The sequence below is a fragment of the Notolepis coatsorum genome, assembly GCF_963971535.1.
Source record: "Notolepis coatsorum genome assembly, chromosome: 9".
NCBI classification, from domain to species: Eukaryota; Metazoa; Chordata; class Actinopteri; order Aulopiformes; family Paralepididae; genus Notolepis; species Notolepis coatsorum.
This window is the reverse complement of record NC_140173.1, coordinates 79003853-79028892: the sequence shown is the minus strand read 5'-3', so window position 1 is coordinate 79028892 and position 25040 is coordinate 79003853. Positions and strand designations below refer to the sequence as shown.

The window sequence follows — 25040 nt, the reverse complement described above, 5'->3', positions numbered from 1 at the left end:
CAAAGCATTTGAACAAGGAGTGGAGGAAAAGGCAACAGAAGCTGATGCTTTGTATTATCTGGAGCAGTTCACAAGAGGACAGCCACAAGAATTGGTGCGTAGCTGCCAGCATATGGCTCCTGAGCGTGGTTACGCAGTGGCAAAGGGTCTTCTTAAAGAACACTTTGGAAACCAGTACAAAATAGGAAATGCCTACATGCAAAAGGCCTTGGCATGGCAAACAATAAAATCTGAGGATGTCAAGGCACTTCAAGCCTAATCCTTATTCTTGCGTGGCTGCTGCAATGCAATGGAGGAGCTTCAGTACATGCAGGAGTTGGACATGCCTGTCAACATGAGGGCCATAATATCAAAATTGCCATTCAAGATGAGGGAGCAATGGAGGAGTACGGCTCATGGCATAATGGAACACACCCAGGAAAGAGCTCACTTCGAGGATATGGCTACGTTTGTGGAGCGACATGTTAGCCTTCTTTCTGACCCTCTGTTTGGTGACATACAGGATCCAAATTCTGGTGTGGTTGGCACAACATCTCTCACCAGGTTTGAATCATATCCCAACAGAGTGAAAAGAAACATTGTCGCCACCACAGTAATATCTGAGAGAGCCAAGGAGCTGACATCACCAACACCAGGTACAGTGAATGCTAGGAGAGCTGGATGCCTTTGCTGTGCTCGCAGTCACTCGTTGGAGGAGTGCAAACAACTGCAGGAGAAGAGGCACAAGGAGAAAATGTACTTTCTGAGGGAAAAGGGAGTTTGCTTTGCATGCTTATGTGTTGGTCACATGAGCAGAGATTGCGAAAGGCGCTTGGTATGCAAAGTCTGTGGTCAAACTCACCCCACCCTGCTTCACATCAAAAGGCAACCATCTTCTCCAGAACAGTTAAAGCAACCAACTTCACTGCAAACATGTGGACATACAGGGGCCGGTAAGGACCGGTGTGTATTAGCCATTCTCCCTGTGAATGTGAAAGCAGCAAACGGAAACATAGTACAAACATACGCCTTCTTAGACCCTGGTAGCTCAGCCACATTCTGCTCTGAACGCCTAATGCAGAGGCTGAATATCACAGGCAGAGGAACCACCTTCCTACTGAGCACCATGGGGCAAGAGACGGGTGTTCCAGCTTACTCCTTGACTGGGTTGGAGGTAGCTGGTTTGGTCAGCGATGACTTTTATGTTCTTCCGGAAGTTCTCACACAGAAGAAAATGCCAGTCACGGCTGAGAACATGGTGACACCTGAAGAACTGTCTAAATGGTCATATTTGTCCAACGTACACATCCCACGCCTAAAAGCAAATGTCGACCTGTTGATTGGAATCAACACTCCCAAGATATTGGAACCTTGGGAGGTCATCAACAGTCACGGGAATGGCCCGTATGCTATAAGGACAGTGCTGGGATGGGTCGTTAATGGTCCACTGAATGGAAACAGTGGTGTTGTGGAGTCAGAGTTTCCCTCTGCTACAGTGAACAGGATCTCTGTGTGCAGACGGGAAGAAATGCTGGCCGATCAGGACAAACACAACTTCAAAGAAGTAGCTGTGAAGGAGAAGGAAGTGTCCAGAGAAGACCTAAGCCATCAGGAAAAATTTGAAAGTTCAGCAGTGCTTCAGCAGGAGAGGTACTGCTTGAAATTACCTTTTAACAAGGAGGTCTGTCTGCCCAACAATGTGGGAGTGACTAGGCTGGATACAGCGTTTGAGGATGGACTCTTGAGAGTTGTAGGAACATTGAGCAGAGGATCAACACCAGAGGAAGCTAAACCTCCACTCATTCTCTCCAAGGACCAGCATGTTTCAATGCTCATTCTCAAGCATGTACACCAGAATCGGAGACATGGTGGAAGGACTCACACAATGTCCAAAGTGAGGAAGAAATGTTGGATCACCAACTCCCATGCAGCTGAGAAGATCATCGCTGAATGCAGCTTTTGCAAACACTACAGTGACAGTGCAGTGGAGCAAAAGATGGCGGATCTTCCAGCAGACAGAATCCTTCCTGACCTACCACCTTTTACCAACACAGGGGTGGATGAAGGAAGAGGAAACGGGAAAGGAGGAGGAACAGGAAGTCGAAGAACCAGGAAAGGAGGAGGAGCCAGGAGTGCTAACTCGCTTCAGAGAGGAACCGGTGGCATTCATGGGTGACATTCAAGCCATGTTCCACCAGGTGAAGGTCGCTGAGGAAGACAGTGATTTTCTGTGCTTTCTCTGGGACAAGAGGAAAAGGAGTTTGGCAGCTGGAGATATTGTAGTCGTCATGGACTCTTGAGCTCCTCGTGGGTCCTGGCCACTTGGCAGGGTTCTGGGGGTCTTTCCAGACGAACAAGGTCTGGTGCGTTCTGTAAAATTGCAGACTAAAGGTGGCACCATTGTAAGGCCAGTGAAAACTGTGTTTGGTTCATGAAATGTAGATGCACTTAATCCGTGACATGTTTTGGCTCTTATTTGTTTTGTTTATTTATTTTTTGAATTGTTATGTCTGCCTGCCTTAACAATTAGGGGCCGGTGTGTAACGGCCAAAATGGATTAATGTGCAGTGGATTTATGTGACCAGAAGGTGGCGCTTCTTTTATTTAAGCGTCAGGTAAACCTGTAGGAGGAGGAGTTTTGACCCGGAAAAGGGCAATGGTTTTTGACCGCACGTACGACACAGGTCTCAGGTCGAAATGTTTGTATCCAATTAGATATAGTATTTCATTATCATTTAATCAGTTTAAGGAACAAAAACAAGGATATTCTGTTTGCACGGTGAAGCAAATAAATATCATTTTCCAAGTAAGCTGCCTGCATTGTGTCATTGGGACAAGGACTGTTTGGTATGAGACCAGGAATATAACGGCGCGTCAGCCAGTCTAACTACGGGATCAAGATGTCTCAGTAGCTCCGTATAAGACGGGAGCTCCTTTAATACTGTCAATAGATTAAAAAAAATAATGTAACTAATTAATCTCACAATTTTCTGTAATTAATCTAGATTAATCTTTTTCTATTTTTCTACTTAAGACCGAAGCAGATATTTACTTGAGTAAAATCATGGAATTAATGTAAAATCAACACAAAGAAAGAATATTTAGATTCATAGACTATTTTAATTAATAGCTTTCTTTGAATAGTTTCTCTCCTGTGAAATACAAATGTTCAACAAAACCATCAACATTGACTCAGCTAGACCTCTTTCTTATATCCGCGGCGCTAACAGAAATAAAAACAACCCAGGCCTATGTTAAAGTGCAGTTCTGTTTCACACCTAGCTCACGCTCAGCGTTCATTGCATATATCTCGCTTCAGCATATATACACTGAATCATTTCACAATGTACCTTTAAATGCCAGCATTCATCTGGCCACACCCCCATCCGCTTACCTATATAAGCAGGGGTGGTGCCACACACTCATCTCCTTCTCAAATTTCATCACAAGCAACGTGTTGCTCATATGCCCACTTGACGTGGAGAAAAATATTGTTTACAAGGAGAGGAAGAACAAGGAGATACGTTGACATCATATCTTTATTTTCTCTCACTATTTTCGAGAAAATACGGCAATGTTGTCTTCGTCACTGGAGTGTCTGGAAGATGGTGATCATTCTAAAAACCCTCCACCGGTTTTCGTATTGGGAGCACGCCGCTGCATGCTTCTCAACTGCAGTTCCTTGCTGTCTTTGTTGGGGTGAAACCTTTCAGGCCACAGCTGAACTGTAAGACGCGCCGCTGTTGTGAGGAGCGGTGGGTTTCAGGTTGGGTGAGTACTGTCGCTGGCAGGCTTCACTTGTCTGTTAGTGCTATGGGGGCTACTTGACAATGTTTATGAAAACCGGCCCCAGGCTAGGGTCCTTTGTTCAGCCACCTAGGCGACAGAAGACCTTGGTCTGAAGACCATTGTAGTTTTAACTAGTGGGCCGCGACCATTAACACTGGTGATCCCTGTGTTTTCTGGACGAGTGGTTATCTCTCTGTCACCGTGTAGCCCCTTCTTTCATATCCAAATGAGAGTATTCCTTCACAAGGAGATATGTGCATGGATGTTCCTTAGCGGAAGATCCATGTTCAAGTCAGCTACACAGGCCAGTTTGGTATTGTGCTGATTCCATCGGGTGTTGGTAAAATCACCGTTGTAAAGCTGTGTTGACATCTTGTTTCTCTTTTCTCTTAAAAAGTGAGGAGGGTTTCAGAACGACGGCCTGTCTGGGTGAGTGTTATATCATTGTGTACAAATTCAGGTGATAGCTGCTTAGCTTACTGTTAGCCAGTCAGCTGTTAGCTGCGGCGCTAGCTGTTGTGATCACTAGGAAACGTTAGCTTGCTGCTATCGGACAGGGCCAGCGCGAGGTAGCTTCGGTTACTCGCGCGCCGCCGTGAGCTCCCCTCTGGTCGAGTGCGCCGTTCGCTCGGCGTCTCGCGAGCAGGGGTAATAGCGACCGACGGTTGGAGCGGCCGTTAGCTTAATGCTACTCTGTTGAACGTGCTTTGATTATAACATGTTTTACACTCTTGACTACGACGTCGTCTTTGACAGGGGATGTTCGTCGACCCTGCCCTGAGCCAGGACGGCAAGGTTTGCGTCAACAAAGGGACCGTTGCGACGGGTAGAGCGGCGACGCTGCCCGGATCGAACAACACAGGACGGCTGTGTTTCTACGGTGTCTTGTGACTGCACTGATCTACGTTCCGGGTAGGACAAGGTTTGACCAGACCTTATAACACGTCTTCTGGTTTTACTTTTCTAAATGGTTTGTGAATGACGATGTTTTCCCAAAACGTGTGTTGCTGCAATGCATTTAGGATACAACGCGAGTTATGTGTGAACTGTCTTTGTCACTGGCAGTTAGCTTCTCCGTGCAAATCGGGTTGTTACAGATGTGAAAATGATCTGTTTGTTGTGTGAGAAACATCATGTGTGTTTATATGTACCGTGTACTCACAACTAAGGTAACTAACCTATGGAGCTGTGCTTAGTGACAAGTGAGTAAAAGAATGTTCTTTTCTCAGCCTGTGATGACAATGAACAGTGTGTTCACATATTAACAGGTTTTCCTGTTTTAACTGGCCGTATTAAAGGTAAAATAAGAGGATTGTGGTTCCCCCCGGTTCCCTGGGGACTTTTTCATCCTCCTATCAGACATGTTGTTGCACTATATTGTGTCTTTTGTGTGGTAGGGATGCGATGTAACCCTTAGCTTGATTGCTGAGGTTGTGCTAAAACTGCTGGAGAAACTTTATTTTCCTAAAAGAAAAGATTGTTTGGTCGCTGTCGTGTGTGCTTAGCAAGGCCTGTGGCCGATACTAATCGAGAATTATGTATTCTCTCATTATGAAAAACGGCGTTCCTCTGTAGAGTGTTTTTGCCATTTTTTGTAGGTGATGATGGGTTGTGTGTGTCATGTGACCTACAACTGGGTTGGACTGGCCACAGAAGCACATGTGTATGTTGGACCGGGGCTCTTAGAGCCCTCTCTATTCTGTGTTTTTTCCTTAGTAAAAATCAGATAGCAGGTTAGCTCATGCGCTGTGTGGAGCTGTCAAACGCTTCATAGAGCTGACTATGACTGTGTCATATTCTCTTTTTGTCATTACATCGTATCATGGGTGTGGGGTCGTAAAGGGGTGAACTGGTAACCTTTCCTCTCCCCCTTGTTTCTGTCGGTCAGGGGTACACCCCCTGTCCTTCAAGGTTCCCGTCACGTTGCGGTTCGGCACGTTACGGGGGGGGGGGGGAGGGAGTTTCCTGGTACCACAGCCTGGAATATTGGGCGTGTGCACCGCAGAAATTCCCCCGCCATAGAGTACGTCACCGTGCGTGTCTCTGTTGGTAGGACTTCCGTGTGCTGTTCAGGTCCATGTGATGGATCTGTTTCAGGGGGGTGGTCAGGGCTCCTCCTCACCAAGCGCCTATTCAGGCCTTCTGTGACTTCGGACTCCTCCTTCCATGTGAGGGAGCCTCCATCAGAGTACAGAGCCTTCCTCCTCAGATTGTCAAAGTGAGTGGACCCTCTAGAAGGTGTCCTATTCTATTGTATATGTATTCGATTCAATTCGATTATTGAGTGTGTATGGGTTCAGTGCCTCTTCCCCGGAGAGCCCTAAAACCAATTTTTTACATGGCTCAAGGTGCAATATATTCTTTTCAATCTGTACAGCTCACGTGGGAAGTCTCTCTGGGGATCCCTGTCTCCTTCCTATGGGAGGGTGGTGGGATGTAAAAATGTGAAAAATGTTTACCCCCGGCTGTGTAGACTGGGATACATACTGTTGATGCTTCCTTCTTTTCTATTCAAAAAGTGTTGGAGTTAGGAAGTGTCACACCCCTCTTGTCGTTCCCCTGGGCGCCTTGGGGATTCAATGACAGGTCTAAATAGCCTGTTCATTGATGGGGGTGTGTCCCGACGCACGTATAGTGCTAGCTCGCTGTAAACAGGCGACTGACTGGCACGCCTTGGTTGCTTGTGGTTAAAACGGCGTTTTTATAAAGCAACTGAGATGGGGGTTTTTCCTCTTCCGACGACCACATCCCACGACCTGGGTTGGTTATCGACGGATTCTCGTTCATGTCTGGGGGATGATGACGGAATGGATCTGAACATATGTAGAGGGGTCTCACGCCCTTGGGGTGGGCCACCAGGTGCGGTTCGCCCGAACGTCTGGGTGGCGCCTTCTTTTCATGTTAAGATCGACACGCATATCTGCCCTTTCTCCTGGAGTAGGCATGTCGGCGTGGTTAGGGCACGGGACTGGTTCTGGTCACGCTGGTCTGGATCAGTAGAACCCGTTGTCCGCCGGGGATGCAGATCTGCTGTTCTGGTACCCTGAGGGACTTGGGCTTTTTTCAGGGGGGAAAATGCCAGGTCGGTCCGGGTGTCACAGGGTTAAGCGCTATGGAGACCCTGGTTGGGTACGTTTTTACTCAGCACTGTCGTAATGGCTTACGGCCATGCCAACCTGTACACGCTCGATCTCGTCGGATCTCGGCCGCTACACAGGTTGGTCCTGGTTAGTACTTGGTTGGGAGACCGCCTGGGAATACCAAGTACGGTGTGCTTAGGGGCTGGTTCTCCATTCTTTTTCGCTCCTCTCTCACGCATGGCGAAGAGGGGCCTGTTGGGGTGGTCTTTGACCTCCTCTGGTGACCCTGTGCTTCCCGTATCGCCAGGCCCGGTCCGAGGTAATGTTTCGTCGACCCGTAGGCCTGGGTTAACCCTTTTTTGAAAACTGAAACACTTGTACTGCGGTATAGCCGGTGTATACCCGCAGGTGTGTTTTGGAGTTTTTTCTTAAGGGGTTATAGGAACAACCACCGCATTGGGTAACGCCAAGGTGGTTGATTCCCTGGTGTGTTGGAGCAGTGTCAACTCTCGGGTTCACCGGTTGAGGGTGCCCCTGCACGTTCATGACGTCTGCCAATCGTGTCAGCCTTCTCTGCCTCAACCCCTCTGGGTGGGGGTTTTTAAATGGAGGCTTGGTCATGCAACACCGCCAGCTTCCGCTCCTTCCGCCGGGGCGGCTGTGTTCAGCTGTCCCCTCTGGCGCCTGTCTCGTCCGCAGTCTCCAGGCTCGGGTTAATAGCCTGTTGCCTGGTTTTTCCCCGGTGCGCTGCCTGCTTCCGTTGGTTAACCTTTTTTGTGTGCTTACGGCCATGCTGACTGCCTGTTGCAGGGTCAGTGTGCCAGGCGGTGTACTATTGGGGGGACAGGGCCCGCTCGGCTGAGGGTTTTTTGTCCGAATACGCTGGCGATGTGGGGGGCGGGGCACGTGCCCACCTGGTGGGGTCTTGATGCTGGCATCATGGACTTCTCCGGGCCCCCATTCCAGGGAGTCCAGTCCTTTTGGTGGGTCTGGGTCTTCCTTCGCGCTCCGCTGCTACGGCCTTGCCACGGGGTTGGGTTTGCCCTTGACCCCGTGATTCTGGGGGCAGTAACGAGGTTGTTTCCCTCCGTTCGTTCCCGGGTGGCATGCGGGTTGTGCGTGTGTGTAGTCGTGGGGTCAAGCCACGGTCTGCTCACCCTGTGCGTTGAGTTGCTTGAGTGCCTCTTCGCACGGTCGGGTCCGTCGCCCTCCCATGAAGCCACCAATAGGGGGGGTGCCCTCCATTAGGGTGGGTCGGGGGGGCTCGGCCCTCCCTGGTCTGATGGTTGTGGGGGGCCTCAGCAGGGTACATTTGTCGAGCTTCTAGCTCCCGCTCAGCTCCTATTATGCAATGAACGCTGAGCGTGAGCTAGGTGTGAAACAGAACGTTAGGTTATGACTATAACCAAGTTCTGTTAACACTTAGTGAACGCTCAGCGTTTAGACGACGCTGCAGGCCCTTGATTTTTCATTCATTCATTGTGATGAAATTTGTTGGGAAGGAGATGAGTGTGTGGCACCACCCCTGCTTATATAGGTAAGCGGATGGGGGTGTGGCCAGATGAATGCTGGCATTTAAAGGTACATTGTGAAATTATTCAGTGTATATATGCTGAAGCGAGATATATGCAATGAACGCTGAGCGTTCACTAAGTGTTAACAGAACTTGGTTATAGTCATAACCTAACGATTGGCTTAGACGGAGGACGATAATGTCTTGTATGAACTACCAGTAATATAAATCATATTAACAACAAAGATGTGTTCCATCTTCATGTCAGATGATTTTCAAAAAGGTGCATGAGTCGATGCAAAAAAGAACAAGAAAATATACTGCTGAAAGTTCAGAATGTTGAAGATTTTTCACCCCATAGATTAATCTAGATTAATTTATTTTAATGCTTTAAATAATTTAAATTAATCTCCAAAGTTAAAGCATTAACTTTGACAGCCCTAATATATATATAGAAATATATGCTAAACATAAAACAAAATTACATTTAAAACATGAAGAAAATAAAAGAAAAATGTAAACACCCGTGAATGTCAAACCCCTTCCTCATCCCTGTACCTCGTGAAAATGATTTCTTTATAACTCAGTTTGAATTGTCTTATGTTTGGACATTGCTTTAGCACAATATTCAGATTGTTCCACAGTTTCACTCCACATCCACAGCACCTATAGACTTCATACCATTTACATACATTTAGTAATTTAGCTGACGCTTTTATCCAAAGCGACAGTACACTGTCTTGGAAAGGCAAGGTGCAGTCACTGACAACTGTCAGAAATCAGTTAATACTGCTCCTCTATGAAACCTTATTCATCTTACATGTCTAATCCATATCATCTAGTCCCTAGAATCAAATATTTTAGAGGGTTAAATATATATTAATTGAAAAGAAATAAGTGTATTTCTCAGTTGCACTATTCACATAGCTGCTACAGCACATTTCCCTTGTGAGGTCAATCTAAGGGTTAATAGCTATCTAAGTCTTATTATCTACATATACACTCCACACGTTTCAATCAAAATATCATTCAACCACAACTTACTTTGCAGAGCTCATCAAACACTGAGGGCGGGATCCACTAAGAATGGATTGTGCGGTGGGAATTGCACCCTTACCTGCGCAGGGTTTTCACGTGGATTCTGCTCCGTCTTTGCGAGCTATCCACTAAGGACATTGGGTCTCATTCTCGAGCGAAGTTACGACAAAATATTTCGTCTTAGCCAGATTTCGGCCTATTTAAGACAGATATTAGGGCTGGGAGTGGGAGTCCTCAAATTTTCCTGAGATCTTATTTGAGAGCAGATCTAAGAGTGCTGAGGAGCACACTTAAATATGCTCTCAGCCCACGATCAAATCTCATGATTGATTGACTAATTTAAAATTTTATTATAACTTGACAGACTGTGTTCTCATAGTGATTCCTTCATGTTAACGCTACAGGCCTCCTTGGAATTAATTACTTGATCATAATTAAAATAAATATGACAATATTTGTACGATAAGAAATTACGCATTTGATGTCGGAAAAATAAATAATATGGATTCATCTGATCACAGGGCAGCTGGATTAACCATATCTGAACCAGCTATTTTGGACAAATGTATAATTACTTTAATTACTCAGATATTCAAACACAATTATGCAATTATTGTGAAATGATTGAAAATAATAATAATTGAATGCCTTCTGTGGAATTTGCATTTCTTATTTGTTACACATCTGTTTTAATGATTAATTATATACATTTGAAAGAATGCAGGTCAACATGCAATGTATCCCATTGATTGGTATACAATGGGACAGACCTTTGTTTGATTGATTGATTGATTGATTGATAACTTTATTAACAGATTGCAGAATGGGTACAGTACAGTACAGCTCAATTACATAAGTGGATGCAGACCAGAGAAAGAATTTCGTCTTGTTTACATCAGGGTCCCCCATTTTCAATTCATCATAACATATATGACACACACGACACAGATAGACAGTACTGCTACATCTATACATTTATGACATACCAGATTTGCAAATACAGTACTGTTTGTGATACAAAAAGAGTCCAGAAAAGAGAGTACATTTGACGTAGAAACTGTTGGAGGAGGTTGGGTAGGAGGGGTGGTAGACTTACACTGTACAAGCAAAACTGTACATTGGAATATTGACAAAACCATACTTGGTCATTTACTGTACATTGGAGGGGGTTGATATAGCTATAAACCTGCATTCCTTCGAATATATCATTAATCAATTAAACTTATATTGAAATACACTATATAGCCTATACACCAACACTGAAATGACAGTGGATAAATAAATAAGAACTAAAGCTAATCGGTGGAAATAGACTGCATTAATATTCCATAACAAGTCTTGTGTGCGCCTACGAATGAACAGTAGCCTATAGGCTTAATTATGGAATAATAAGCCATACTGCGTTCATTCATTACGCCCGCCGGCCCGTAGGCTATATATATTATATGTCATTCATTCATTCATATACAGTACTGCGCGCGCGTGTGTGTGTGTGCGCGCGCGCTACGGCAGGTGTGTACCGCGAGCTGTATATGATGCCAATACATTAATCTAATCTAGTTTTGATGGGCGCAAGCGTGATTATGAAACCTAGCCGCATTTCTCGGAGACGCTCTCTGATTGGCACTGACTGACGCTAGGTTTCGTAATCACGTGGCTCTCAAAGCACTTCCGCCATTCCATTTCACACAGCTGCGTCACCAGTTGCTTTATAAGGACTGTCGGGGGCGTGGTTTGTATGCAAATGACCTGAACGGGAACGCGCTTTGGAGTTTACGACAGAATGCCATTCTCCAAGCAGATATCAGATCATATAATTTCTGCGACCGTTTCAGCCACTTAAGACATATCTCCAGCACGTTCAGGACTCAGAGTGTACTTGTCATAGATTATGTCTCAGTGGTTCCAAGATAAGTCTTCCAGAATATATCTTTGAAAAAAGATTTTAAACTCGAAAGCGCGTTCCCGTTCAGGTCATTTGCATACAAAACAACGCCTCCAGAGCTCCTTATAAGGCAACTAGTGATGCAGCTGTGTGCAAATGGAATTGTTATGGTTTGACACCGACCCCAAACGCAAATGGCACAGAGAGAGTAGTTTCAGAGTTAGCCAAAAACTAGGGCTTGTTTATTTTACAGAATAGCAGAAAGAACTTGGTTGAAAACAGAAACAGACTGGGATACAAGCATTTGAGGAATGTTGCTGCTCTGCAGCTTCTCCCGGGGAGGTTACGTCTGAGGAATCTGTCAGTGACGTCAGAGCCGCTCTGCAGAATCCTCCCGGCAGTACTCCGAGGTGGTAGCGGAACAGGGAGAGAGAGAGAGCGGGTTAGCTCAGTGAACAGTTGGGAACAGACAGGTGACAGGTGAAGTGACTTGTCCCAAACAGATAATCCAAGTGACAGAATCTTCGGTGTGAATACACACAGTGAGCAATGTCCCAACAATAATCCAAGTGATAGAAACTTCGGTGTGAATACACACAGTGAGCAATGTCCCAACAATAATCCAAGTGATAGAATCTTCGGTGTGAATACACACAGTGAGCAATGTTCAAACAATACTGAATCCCAATGAACAATCCAAAAACAGGCAAAGGGTGAGAGACAGACTGAACAAAAAGCAGGATCTCTTCAGTGTTTACACACACGAAAAATTATAGAGTCAAAAGACTGTCTTGCAAAAACTCACCAAAGCGCTGTGCGTAAAGCGAGCAGATCAAACAGGGCGAGCGCTTCGTAACGGGGAAACGGGTTGTCCAAACGGAATACTCCTTGAGAGTCCTGGGAGGCAAAGCACAGGGAAAAGCAGGCAACGGAAGGAACGGCAAATGCAGAGAATATATCAGAACGATCCAACAACACTTAATGGGGAATCAGGGTATATATAAGCAAAAGGAATGCTTAATGACAAGCTGTGACAGCTGCGGGATGAGATTGACAAGCGTGTGGTTGGGGGAGCACCAATCAAACGGCGTCTACAGGAAGAAGCGTGTGAAGAGGAGAATGCAATTAATTAACCGAAAACTTAAAGGAACAGAGCGAGTGGGTGAGCAGCGGACCAATCATCACAGTACTTTAAGAAGCCCGTGGTGGGGAAAGAACCAAACCTCACAGTACTCCCCCCTCCACGGGAGCCACCCGGCGACCCACTCGGCCCCGGCCTGCCAGGACGGGACCGAAGGAAGCCGGCGATCAGGGGCACTGGAGAGGGGGACAAAGACAGAGGCCCGGAGAGGGGGACCGGAGACGTGGACAGAGGACCGGCGAGGGAGGCCGGAGACGGGGACTGGGACCCGACAGCGGAGGCCGGGCACGTGGACTGGGGCCCGACAGCGGAGGCCGGGCACAGGGACAGAGAACCGGCGAGGGAGGCCGGAGACGGGGACTGGGGCCCGACAGCGGAGGCCGGGCACGGGGACAGAGGACCGGCGAGGGAGGCCGGAGACGGGGACTGGGACCCGGTGAGGGGGCTGGACGGCACCTGAAGACACCGGGCACGACAGGAGGAGCTCCACCCCTTGATGGTACCGGAGGACCAGGCGATGTGGGGCTCGTGCAGCGCGAGCCAGGGCCTGCCCAGGACCACAGGGACAAGGGGAGAGCTGGTGACGAAAAACTGGAGCCTCTCAACGTGGTCACCAGCAACGGTGAGAAGGACTGGACAGGTGCGTTGAGTGACGTCAGCCAGGCGGCGATGATCCAGCGCGAAGACCTCCAAGGGCCTCTCGAGGTCCTCAAGTGGAATGTTGGCCCGGGTGGCAAACCCAACGTCCATGAAACTAACATCAGCACCAGAGTCCATGAGTGCACCCACCGTCGCCCGCTGGTCCGCCCAGGCTAGGGTGATGTCCGCCAGACGGTTAGGTGGTGCACGGGTGGAGGAACAGGAAAAACGGCTCACCAGGATCTCCCGGGGTCTCAACGGAAGGAACGGCAAATGCAGAGAATATATCAGAACGATCCAACAACACTTAATGGGGAATCAGGGTATATATAAGCAAAAGGAATGCTTAATGACAAGCTGTGACAGCTGCGGGATGAGATTGACAAGCGTGTGGTTGGGGGAGCACCAATCAAACGGCGTCTACAGGAAGAAGCGTGTGAAGAGGAGAATGCAATTAATTAACCGAAAACTTAAAGGAACAGAGCGAGTGGGTGAGCAGCGGACCAATCATCACAGTACTTTAAGAAGCCTGTGGTGGGGAAAGAACCAAACCTCACAGGAATGGCGGAAGTGCTTTGCGAGTCTTGCGAGCCGCGTGATTACGGAACCTAGTGTCAGTCAGTGCCAATCCGAGAACGTCTCCAAGAAATGCGGCTAGGTTTCGTAATCACGCTTGCGCGCCATCAAAACTAGATTAGATTAATGTATTGGCATCATATACAGCTCACGGTACACCTGCTGCAGCGCTCGCGCACACACACGCGCTCGCGCAGTACTGTATATGAATGAATGAATGAAATATAATATATATAGCCTACAGCGGGCGTAATGAATGAACGCAGTATGGCTTATTATTCCATAATTAAGCCTATAGGCTACTGTTCATTCGTAGGTGCACACAAGACTTGTTATGGAATATTTGTTGAGTTAAAACTCATGAGTGGAGCATGTCAAGACACCTCAGACAACTACCAACTACATCTCCCAGAGTGCATCAGCTGCAAGATGGCTGCCGTTGGCTGATTGAACAGCTGTTAAAGGCTGGTGGTGGAGACACTCACAGAACAAACAAACAAAGCAAGCTGAAGGTCGACCCAAGGAGCTCTACCCCCAAAGACGCCAATGGTCGGTTATGTTCTACTTATTCTACTGTTTATTTATACTTCTGCTTAAATGTGGTTAAAATCAGGCTAATTCAATTGTGTGTTTAGTAGCTCCAACTGTTTCAGTCTACACATTCACTTGCTTGAGAGTTGGTTTTCATGTTTAAAAGTATCTCTTTACAAATTAAGACCAAGTTAGAAATGTTAAAATGATTTAAGAATTTGAAAGACTACTAAAAAGGTCGACAACTCATGTTTAAAGGTTTAAAATGCCTTGTTCAATCAGAGCTGATCTACAAGCTTAAAGTTTAGCTATATTTCTTCACTTATTCAATTTAAAATACCAAATGTTTACTTGATTTGAATCAAATGTTTACTAACTTGAATCATTTATTAAAGGTTACAATTCAGAAATGATTAATTGAAAATGACTTTAATAATTGGGTTAAAATGTCGACTTTATGAGTTAATTTAAGACTGTTAAAATATGACTTTATAAGGTAATTTAATACTTTACATTTTGGCATTCATTGTGTAAACACTATCGTTAAAAGACGTTTGATTATTTAAAATATATATTTAATGTTTAAAATCAACCATGTTTAAAAATAACTTATTGGTTTGAAAAGATGGTTATTGTTGTTGTTTGTTTATGTTTATTGCATTGTTAAAACATTTTTCTTTGTTTTCGAAGGTTTTCAACCTATATGTTCAAGTTCTCAAGTTCTTTAATAGTTGTCATACAGAAGTACAGAATACTTTCATACAAAATGCTTCTTACTGTTACGCTCCAGAGACTGTGCTAGACAAGATAGTATCAAATAACATAATAACATAATATAGCATGAATTTAGAAGAAGAAAATGAGGTCACAGTGTTCGGTATAGACATATGTACAATGTTCTGAGTTACCATATAATATACAATACACAATACTATGCAGTGTACTAATGTACAGTACTATCTAGTGCAAAGCAGAAATGGGATGAGGTACAATTTTAGGTACAATTTACAGTAAGGTGTACGAGTTGTAGTGCAATCCTTCATCCATAAATATAAAGTGTGGGGAGTGGGTGCTACAGTGTGTTTGTTTAAAGTGGGTGTGTGCTATAAAGTGTGTGGAGTGGGTGCTACAGTGTGTTTGTTTAAAGTGAGTGTGTGCGTGTGGATGTGTGTGCTATGTGCGTTTGGTGGTTGTTGTTGTGTAGTGTTCATTCATTGTTCGTTTAGCAGCCTGATGGCCTGGGGATAGAAGCTACTTCTGAGTCTTTCTGTGCTCGCCTTGAGACTCCGGTATCGCTTGCCTGACCGCAGCAGTTCAAAGAGGCAGTTGTTCGGGTGACTGGAGTCTTTAATGATTCTCTTAGCCTTGCCCTTGCAACGCTTGTAGTAAATGTTCTGGAGGGTGGGGAGCCCCCCTCCAATTGTGCGTTCGGCTGCACGTGTCACTCTTTGTAGTCTGCTTCGGTCTTTTGCAGTGCTATTCCCAAACCAGGAGGTGATGTTGCCGGTCAAGATGCTCTCTATTGTACATGAGTAGAAGTTCTTAAGGATCTTCTGGCTGACTTGGAACTTCCTTAGGCGCCTGAGGAAGTAGAGGCGTTGTCGTGCCTTCTTCACCACACTGTTAATGTGTGTGGTCCATGTCAAGTCCTCGGATATGTAGGCTCCGAGGTACTTGAAGCTGTTGACTCTCTCAACCGGTGCCCCGTCGATGCTGAGGGGGCTGTAGTCCTTGACCCCCGACCTCCTGAAGTCCACAATCATCTCCTTTGTTTTGCTGACGTTCAGGGAGAGGCTGTTTTCCTGGCACCATCCCGCCAGGACCTTGACCTCTTCCAGGTAGGCCCTCTCGTCGTTGGCAGAGATCAGGCCCACCACCACTGTGTCGTCAGCAAATTTGACGATTGTATTGCTACTCCGCTGAGCCACACAGTCGTGTGTGTACAGGGAGTAGAGGAGGGGACTCAGAACACAGCCCTGGGGGGGCCCTATGTTGAGGGTGATGGATGAGGAGGTGCAGTTGCCTGCTCTCACCACCTGGGGTCTGCCAGTCAGGAAGTCCAAGACCCACTGGCAGAGGTCATAGCCCAAGCCCAGGTCCCTGAGCTTGGCTATGAGTATGGAGGGGACTATGGTATTGAATGCCGAGCTGTAGTCGATGAATAGCATTCTCACATAGTTCCCCTGCCTCTTGTCCATATGAAGAACCAACCAGTCAAGAATCAACTGCAACTGAAACTGTTGAAAAGTTGAAAATAAAAATTGACTTGGAGTTGGAACTTGGAGTTGTTTTCTTATGTCCTTTGGAGTGGAAAGCAAGAGTTGACTTTACAGTTGAAAACCAAGTGCTAGCAGTGGAGGACGAGGATAAAACTGCTTTGACCCAATACTGCTGACACGGAAGGATAAAGATGGCTGAAGATATGGCGGAGGTCAAAGAACTAAAGAAGGAGAGGACCACAGCAAAATGCCGCTTCACCAAACAAGCCAACCACATTGCCAGAGGAGCAGACACCATGCTGCGATCCGAGCTGATGGATGAGTTCAGCACACTCTCACTCTGTTATAGAGCCGTGCTTGAGGCAAATGATGAATTCAGGTTTGGGCTAGAGGCTGAAGTAGAACCTGAGGATGAAGAGAAAGGGCTTGACGAGAAGCAAGAGGACGACCTCAAACATACTTCAAAAGAAGCCGAAACAAAGATGGCAGAGATCAAAGACATTGTGCAGCTAATCCTGTGGTCCAAATATGGAAAACATGAGCTGGAAACAGCTATTGATGGAGCTGAGAAAGTAAGTGAAGCAGCAGGAACTGTGCCAGTGAGGACTGAATCGTTAGAGTGCTATGAACAGCACCTAACGCTCTCAGACGAGATGGGAGACAAGGCCATCTCTATAATGTCCACGTGGGAGAAATGGATACCTGACGAATCCAGAGATGAACTGAATGCGAGGCTCAAGAAGCTAGAAGACACCCTTCTCAGGCTGAAGATGAGGAAACCTCAGTTTACATCTGCACGCAGCCTGAGGAATGCTGAGCAAGGCACAGGAGTTGCACCACACCATCCGACGACACCGTTGGTGAGGATAAAGCCAACCACCCTACCTACCTTCTCTGGAAATAAGAGAGAATATCACAGATGGAGAAAAGATTGGGAAAGCCTGCAAAGGCAGGGAGAGCCATCCGGATCCCCTGAAGTTAAAAAGATCCAGCTCTTGGACAGCGTGGAGGAGAAAATCTCCAAAGAACTCAGACTTTCTACCTACACTACAGCCAGAGACATTTTCAGAGTCTTAGAGAACAGGCATGGAAATAAATCAAGCATCACTGTGGAAATCCTTGAAGAGCTCGACAGGATACCATATGTAAAAGGAAACCAGCCAAGAAAGGTCATCGACCTTATACAAACTGTGGAGAAGGCTCTGTCAGATCTCACTGAATTGGGCAACTCTGGGGCCATAAACAACGCACTTGTGATCAAATCAATTGAAAGCAAGTTACCTGACTTTATCAAGAGAGACTGGTTGATGTTCATGGTAGATCCCAGCAGCAATGTCACAGCAGAGAACCATTTTGACATGCTCTTGAAATATTTGAAGAACCAGGAAGACGTACTGGAGAGGCTTGATCAACTAAGAATTGTGGAGAAGACTGACAAGCCAGATCGCCCGGACAAAAATAATGAAAGAAAGTTTGCCTCGACAAAGAACACAAAGAGACTAGAGCTTGACGTATGTGTTGTCTGTGGCGACAGTGGACATAACCACAAACTGTTCTTTTGCCGGAAGTTCAAGGGACTGAAGCTTTGGGAGAAGACGGCTGCCTTGAAGAAGCTGGGAGCATGCAGGAAATGTCTTGGATGCCATGACGGAACTGCATACTGCAGAGAGACATTCCTATGCAGAAATGCAGACTGTAAGAAGGCAGGAAATGCCGCAGACCACCACTATATCCTCTGCCCAAAAGGAGAATTCAAGCCTCGATGGGAAGAAGGAAGAGGTGGAAGAGACGGCAACAAAGGCAAACTCACAGAGGAACAAGAGTCGTTCTTGTCTGAACTCTCCTCTGAAATGGCAGATCGAGGCAGAAGGGCTTTTACTAACAAAACTACAGTGGCACTCAAAACCTCCGGCCAGTCTGAACTACTGCGAAGATATGGTCTCGCCGAGCTTCCTGTCATCATGATGCTGATGAAAGTCACTGCAAACGCTGGTCAGAAAATTGGGACATTGATTGACCTAGCGTCAGATACAAACTACATCACCCATAAGGCTGCTGAAAGACTTGGGTTGAGAAGAGAGAAGATAACATTGATTGTGCATGGGGTTGGAGGAATGGCCATGAAGGTGGACACTCAGAGATACCTCCTCAAAGTTAGAGTGAAGACTCCTACAGGCACTGAAAAAGCCCACAAACTAGTCTGCTACGGCCTAGATGAAATCGCCAAGGTCCATCAAGTGATTCAACCAGAGAGGTTGCAAAGGTTTTTCCCGGAGGTCAAGCTTGAAGAGCTGGAAAGGCCAGAAGAGGTTGAACTACTCATAAGCCACCGAGAGGGAAGACTCGCTCCCCAAAGAGTAAAAGTAGTTGGAGACCTCGTCTTATGGGAGAGTCCACTGGGGAAGACGGTGGGCGGAGCACATCCTGATCTGCATGAAGAGGTGGACGTGGAAGCATATGAATCAAGAACTCACTTTGCTCGCTCCATGAGAACAGCAGCAGTCAAATATCAAGAGACATTCACAGTTGCCAGTAACCGTGAGTTCCTTGAGTGGTGGCACTGGGACAGCATCGGAGCTGCATGTGAACCAAGATGTGGAGGATGTCGATGTGGAAACTGTCCACCAGGAGGAAAAGAAATGACCCTGGCAGAGGAGAGGGAGTATGAAATCATTAAAGGAGGCCTCACCTACAAAGAGGAGGATCCTCACACCCCATCTCCACACTGGGATGCAAAATATCCTTGGACCGTAGATCCTGTCTCTCTCCCCTACAACAAAAGTGCAGTCCAGGCCTGCTTCTTAAGGATAGAAAAACAACTGAGCAAAGAACCAGACTGGAAAGTCGTATACACAACCCAAATCCAGGAAATGGTCGAACGAGGAGCAGCCATAAAACTCACCGATGACATCATTGACAAGTGGACTGGACCAGTGTGGTATGTGAGCCACCTGGTGGCGCCAAACCCCCATTCAGTGACAACACCAGTTCGTATTGTCTGGAACAGCAGCCAGAAATACAAAGGCGTGAGCATGAATGACATCCTTCTTAAGGGACCAGATGTACTCAACCCTATTAGAGCTGTACTGCTACGGTTCAGAGAAGGTGTGCATGCAGCTCTAGGAGACATAAAGAAGATGTACAACTCTGTGTGGCTGGAGCAGCGTGAGATGCATCTACACAGATTCCTCTGGAGAGACAGCCCAGAAGAGGAGATCTTTGAATATGCAATCACCAGAGTCAACATCGGGGACAAACCTGCTGGTTGCATCGCTCAGTTGGCTATGAGAGAAACGGCGAGCCTGCCCAGCTTTGTTCACTTGGAAGATGAACTGTCATTGAAGAGGACAGTTATGTGGACGACCTCTTGACCTCCCACAATAACCTGGATCAACTCGACAAAATCACTGCAAAAGTTGAAGAGATTTTGGGAGCTGAAGGCTTCTTCCTCAAACCATGGGTCCGGTCAGGGCAAAGTGGGAGAAAAGGAACAGAGAAGGAAGTCCTAAAAGAGGAACAAGGGAAAACCTTCATTCTCCCAAATCAAATGAGGGAAGAAGACAACAAAGCCCTAGGCATCGGCTACCAAGTGGACGAAGACAAGCTCTACATGTTGACCTCAGTTAACTTTTCCAAAAGAAAGAAGAAAATGAGAGTTGGCAAAGATCTCCTCAAAGAAGAGGTGAGAACCGAAACACCAAACCCACTGACTAGAAGGGCTCTCTTAAGCCAAGTAGCCGGGCTGTACGACCCAATTGGCCTAGTAGCACCGGTCAAGCAGAAGGGAGCAATTCTTGTCAGAAAGGCATTCCAAGAGGGAGGTGGTGGCAAGCTGACCCAAGAAACCTGGGACAAACCACTCTCGGAAAGCATCAGAGAAGAAGCCATACAGCTTTTTGAAGAATATGTACAGCTTGGTCAGGTGAAATTCTACAGAAGCCTCACACCAGCTGACTGGAAAGGAAACCCTTGGGGCATCACATTCTCTGATGGAAGTGACAAAACCTTTGGAGCTGTGATGTACTTAAGGTGGGAAACATGTCATGGCATTGAAGTTCGGTTCATGGAATCAAAAGCCAAACTGACACCTCTGGATCAAAAGGGAGAAGCTGTAAAAGCTGAGATCTGTGAAGCAGTCTTCGCAGCCAGAATCAGGAAGTATGTGGAAAAGCATGCTCGAATGAAGATCGAGAAATGGTTCCATCTGCTGGACAGTCAGACGGTCCTTGGGGCAATCCAGAGAGACAGTTATGGGTACCAAAGCTTCTTTGCCAACAGAGTGGGTGAAATCCAAAAGACTGCACCAGTGCAGGACTGGTGGTGGATCCGTGGAGGTCTGAACATAGCTGACATCATTACAAGAGGAGGCACTCCTGAAGATTTAAAAGAGGATTCCACCTGGCAAAATGGACCAGATTTCCTGAAGTGGCCAGTGGAGGAGTGGCCCATTAAATCAGCTGGAGAGGTAGCTGCCCAGGCCAGGGAGAGCGTAAACACACTCCAAAGGAAAGCATTTTCAGCTGCAATCACACGAGCTCAAGCTAAAATCAGTCCGCAGGAAGACGACCCTCTGACCACACAGGAAAGTCAAAAGGAAATGCCAACTCTTCTAAGAAGGAAGCCCACTGGCTGGGTCAAAGATCTTGTGGAAATAAGAAGATTCAGCAACCTGTCCAAACTGGTGAGAGTCATCGCCTGGGTCTAACGAGCTGTCAAGCAGTGGCTAGAGAGGAAGTGCCAGGTGCCAGGGCAGTCAAAGTGGGAGGCATGACCCAAACAAGCTGGGTTGACTGTAAAATAACTTGACAACGCATCTGAAGACCTTTTCCTCGCTGCTCAAGAAGCTATAGCCTTCCCAGAGACGACTCTAAGCAGATTGGCAGTGTACAAAGACGTGAACTCTGGACTCGTACTTTGTGGAGGCAGAATCCAGATGTTCAACGAAGTGAAGACTGCAGTGCCAGTCTTACCTTTTGAATCGTGGGTGTCTACATTGCTGGCACAAGAATCCCACAAAGCAAACCATGAGGGAGTAGCAGGAACCCTTCTTCGCATGAGGAAAAAGGCTTGGGTGATAAAAGGCCGGAGACTTGCCAAGAGGGTGGTTGACAGCTGTGTCGTTTGCAGAAAGAACAATGTAAAACAGTGTCAACAAATCATGGCTGACCTGCCTCCAGAGCGAACAGGCCCAGCTGCACCCTTTGAATTCACCACCATGGACCTGTTCGGCCCCTATGAAGTGAAGGATGAGGTCAAAAAGAGGACCAGACTCAAAGTATGGGGAATCGTCTTCTGCTGCATGGCTTCCCGAGCCATGCACACTGAAGTGGTGAGTGACCAGTCATCCGAAGGATTCCTGCTCGCCTATCAAAGGTTCACTTCGCTGAGAGGACACCCCAGGAAACTCTGGTCAGACCCTGGCTCTAACTTTGTGGGAGCCAAGCCTGCTCTGGAAAAGCTTTACAAATTCCTTGACCAACTGAACAGGCCTGAACTTGAAGGAAGAGCTGCCAAACATGGCACAGAATGGTCGTGGAAGATCCACCCCGCAGACTCTCCCCACAGGAACGGTGCAGCAGAGGCAGCTGTCAGAATAGTGAAGCGGGCCTTAAGCAACCTTGGTGGAGAAGGTGTTTTCACATGGGGAGAATTCCAAATGTTTCTCTTCATGGCAGCCAACCTTGCTAATGAGAGACCCATCGATGCAAGAACTCAAAGCAGGGAAGACTGCATAGAGTACATCACTCCAAACTCTCTGCTTTTAGGACGTGCCCATCCTAAAGGTGACCCTGGAGACTTTCAGTTTGATGGCTACCCATACAAAAGACTTCAGAATATTCAGGCAGAAGTCAGCAAGTTCTGGAAGAAATGGAGCCAATTGGCCGGTCCTAATTTGTTCATAAGGAACAAATGGCACACCAAAGAGCGAAATGTTGCTGTTGGAGATGTGGTCTGGTTGGCTGACCAAAATGCCCTGAGAGGACAGTACAAGCTGGCTAGAGTAGTCAGTGTCAACGCTGACCGCAAAGGCATCGTAAGAGATGTGCTGGTGAGGACCTTTCCCAGCTATCCTGTCCCCATCACGAAAGCAAATGACAAAGGAAAGCCCACAAAATCAAACAGTGAAAAAACCAAAATCCCGGCCACAATTCTGCATCGAGATGTCAGACGGCTGGTCATTCTACTTCCTACTGAAGAACAACAGAGGCGTGAAGGACTTGAGTGACCTCTGTGGTTAAGAACCCAGGAGCTCAAGTGGGAGGTGTTGAGTTAAAACTCATGAGTGGAGCATGTCAAGACACCTCAGACAACTACCAACTACATCTCCCAGAGTGCATCAGCTGCAAGATGGCTGCCGTTGGCTGATTGAACAGCTGTTAAAGGCTGCTGTGGAGACACTCACAGAACAAACAAACAAAGCAAGCTGAAGGTCGACCCAAGCAGCTCTACCCCCAAAGACGCCAATGGTCGGTTATGTTCTACTTATTCTACTGTTTATTTATACTTCTGCTTAAATGTGGTTAAAATCAGGCTAATTCAATTGTGTGTTTAGTAGCTCCAACTGTTTCAGTCTACACATTCACTTGCTTGAGAGTTGGTTTTCATTTATGTTTAAAAGTATCTCTTTACAAATTAAGACCAAGTTAGAAATGTTAAAATGATTTAAGAATTTGAAAGACTACTAAAAAGATCGACAACTCATGTTTAAAGGTTTAAAATGCCTTGTTCAATCAGAGCTGATCTACAAGCTTAAAGTTTAGCTATATTTCTTCACTTATTCAATTTAAAATACCAAATGTTTACTTGACTTGAATCAAATGTTTACTAACTTGAATCATTTATTAAAGGTTACAATTCAGAAATGATTAATTGAAAATGACTTTAATAATTGGGTTAAAATGTCTACTTTATGAGTTAATTTAAGACTGTGTTAAAATGTCGACTTTATAAGGTAATTTAATACTTTACATTTTGGCATTCATTGTGTAAACACTATCGTTAAAAGACGCTTGATTATTTAAAATATATATTTAATGTTTAAAATCAACCATGTTTAAAAAGAACTTATTGGTTTGAAAAGATGGTTATTGTTGTTTATTGTTTATGTTTATTGCATTGTTAAAACCTTTTTTCTTTGTTTTCGAAGGTTTTCAACCTATATGAAGAACCAACCAGTCAAGAATCAACTGCAACTGAAACTGTTGAAAAGTTGAAAAAAAAATTTACTTGGAGTTGGAACTTGGAGTTGTTTCCTTATGTCCTTTGGAGTGGAAAGCAAGAGTTGACTTTACAATATTAATGCAGTCTATTTCCACCGATTAGCTTTAGTTCTTATTTATTTATCCACTGTCATTTCAGTGTTGGTGTATAGGCTATATAGTGTATTTCAATATAAGTTTAATTGATTAATGATATATTCGAAGGAATGCAGGTTTATAGCTATATCAACCCCCTCCAATGTACAGTAAATGACCAAGTATGGTTTTGTCAATATTCCAATGTACAGTTTTGCTTGTACAGTGTAAGTCTACCACCCCTCCTACCCAACCTCCTCCAACAGTTTCTACGTCAAATGTACTCTCTTTTCTGGACTCTTTTTGTATCACAAACAGTACTGTATTTGCAAATCTGGTATGTCATAAATGTATAGATGTAGCAGTACTGTCTATCTGTGTCATGTGTGTCATATATGTTATGATGAATTGAAAATGGGGGACCCTGATGTGAACAAGACGAAATTCTTTCTCTGGTCTGCATCCCCTTATTTAATTGAGCTGTACTGTACTGTACCCATTCTGCAATCTGTTAATAAAGTTTTCAATCAATCAATCAATCAAACAAAGGTCTGTCCCATTGTATACCAATCAATGGGATACATTGCATGTTGACCTGCATTCTTTCAAATGTATATAATTAATCATTAAAACAGATGTGTAAGAAATACAAATTCCACAGAAGGCATTAAATAATTATTATTTTCAATCATTTCACAATAATTGCATAATTGTGTTTGAATATCTGAGTAATTAAAGTAATTATACATTTGTCCAAAATAGCTGGTTCAGATATGGTTAAGCAGCTTCCCTGTGATCAGATTAATCCATATTATTTATTTTTCCGACATCAAATGCGTAATTTCTTATCGTACAAATATTGTCATATTTATTTTAATTATGATTAAGTAATTAATTCCAAGGAGGCCTGTAGCGTTGACGTGAAGGAATCACTATGAGAACACAGTCTGTCAAGTTATAATGAAATTTTAAATTAGTCAATCAATCATGAGATTTGATCGTGGCTGAGAGCAGATTTAAGAGTGCTCCTCAGCACTCTTAAATCTGCTCTCAGCCACGATCAAATCTGATCTCAGGAAAATTTGGGGACTCCCACTCCCAGCCCTAATATGTCTTAAATGGGCCTAAATCTGGCTAAGACGAAATTTTTGGTCGTAACTTCGTTCGGATTTACGATTTACGGATTTACGACCAAAAATGTTTGAGCTGTGACCGTTTGAGCCATTTAAGACATATTACCAGCACGTTGGGGACTCAGAGTGAACTTGTCATTGATTCTGTCTCAGTCGGTTCCAAGATAAGTCTTCCAAGAGAACTCTTTGGAACATTTTGGGGAATGAGACCCATTGCGCGGA

At 45.5% G+C, this 25040-nt stretch overlaps 1 protein-coding gene across 1 annotated transcript in view; it reads right to left on the bottom strand.

The window, feature by feature from the left end:
* LOC311234186 (gamma-aminobutyric acid receptor subunit pi) overlaps window positions 1-25040 on the bottom strand; it is a gene marked incomplete at its 3' end in the record, with an annotated part of 214713 nt that overhangs the window by 66305 nt on the left and 123368 nt on the right. The gene's annotated exons all lie outside the window — the stretch shown is intronic.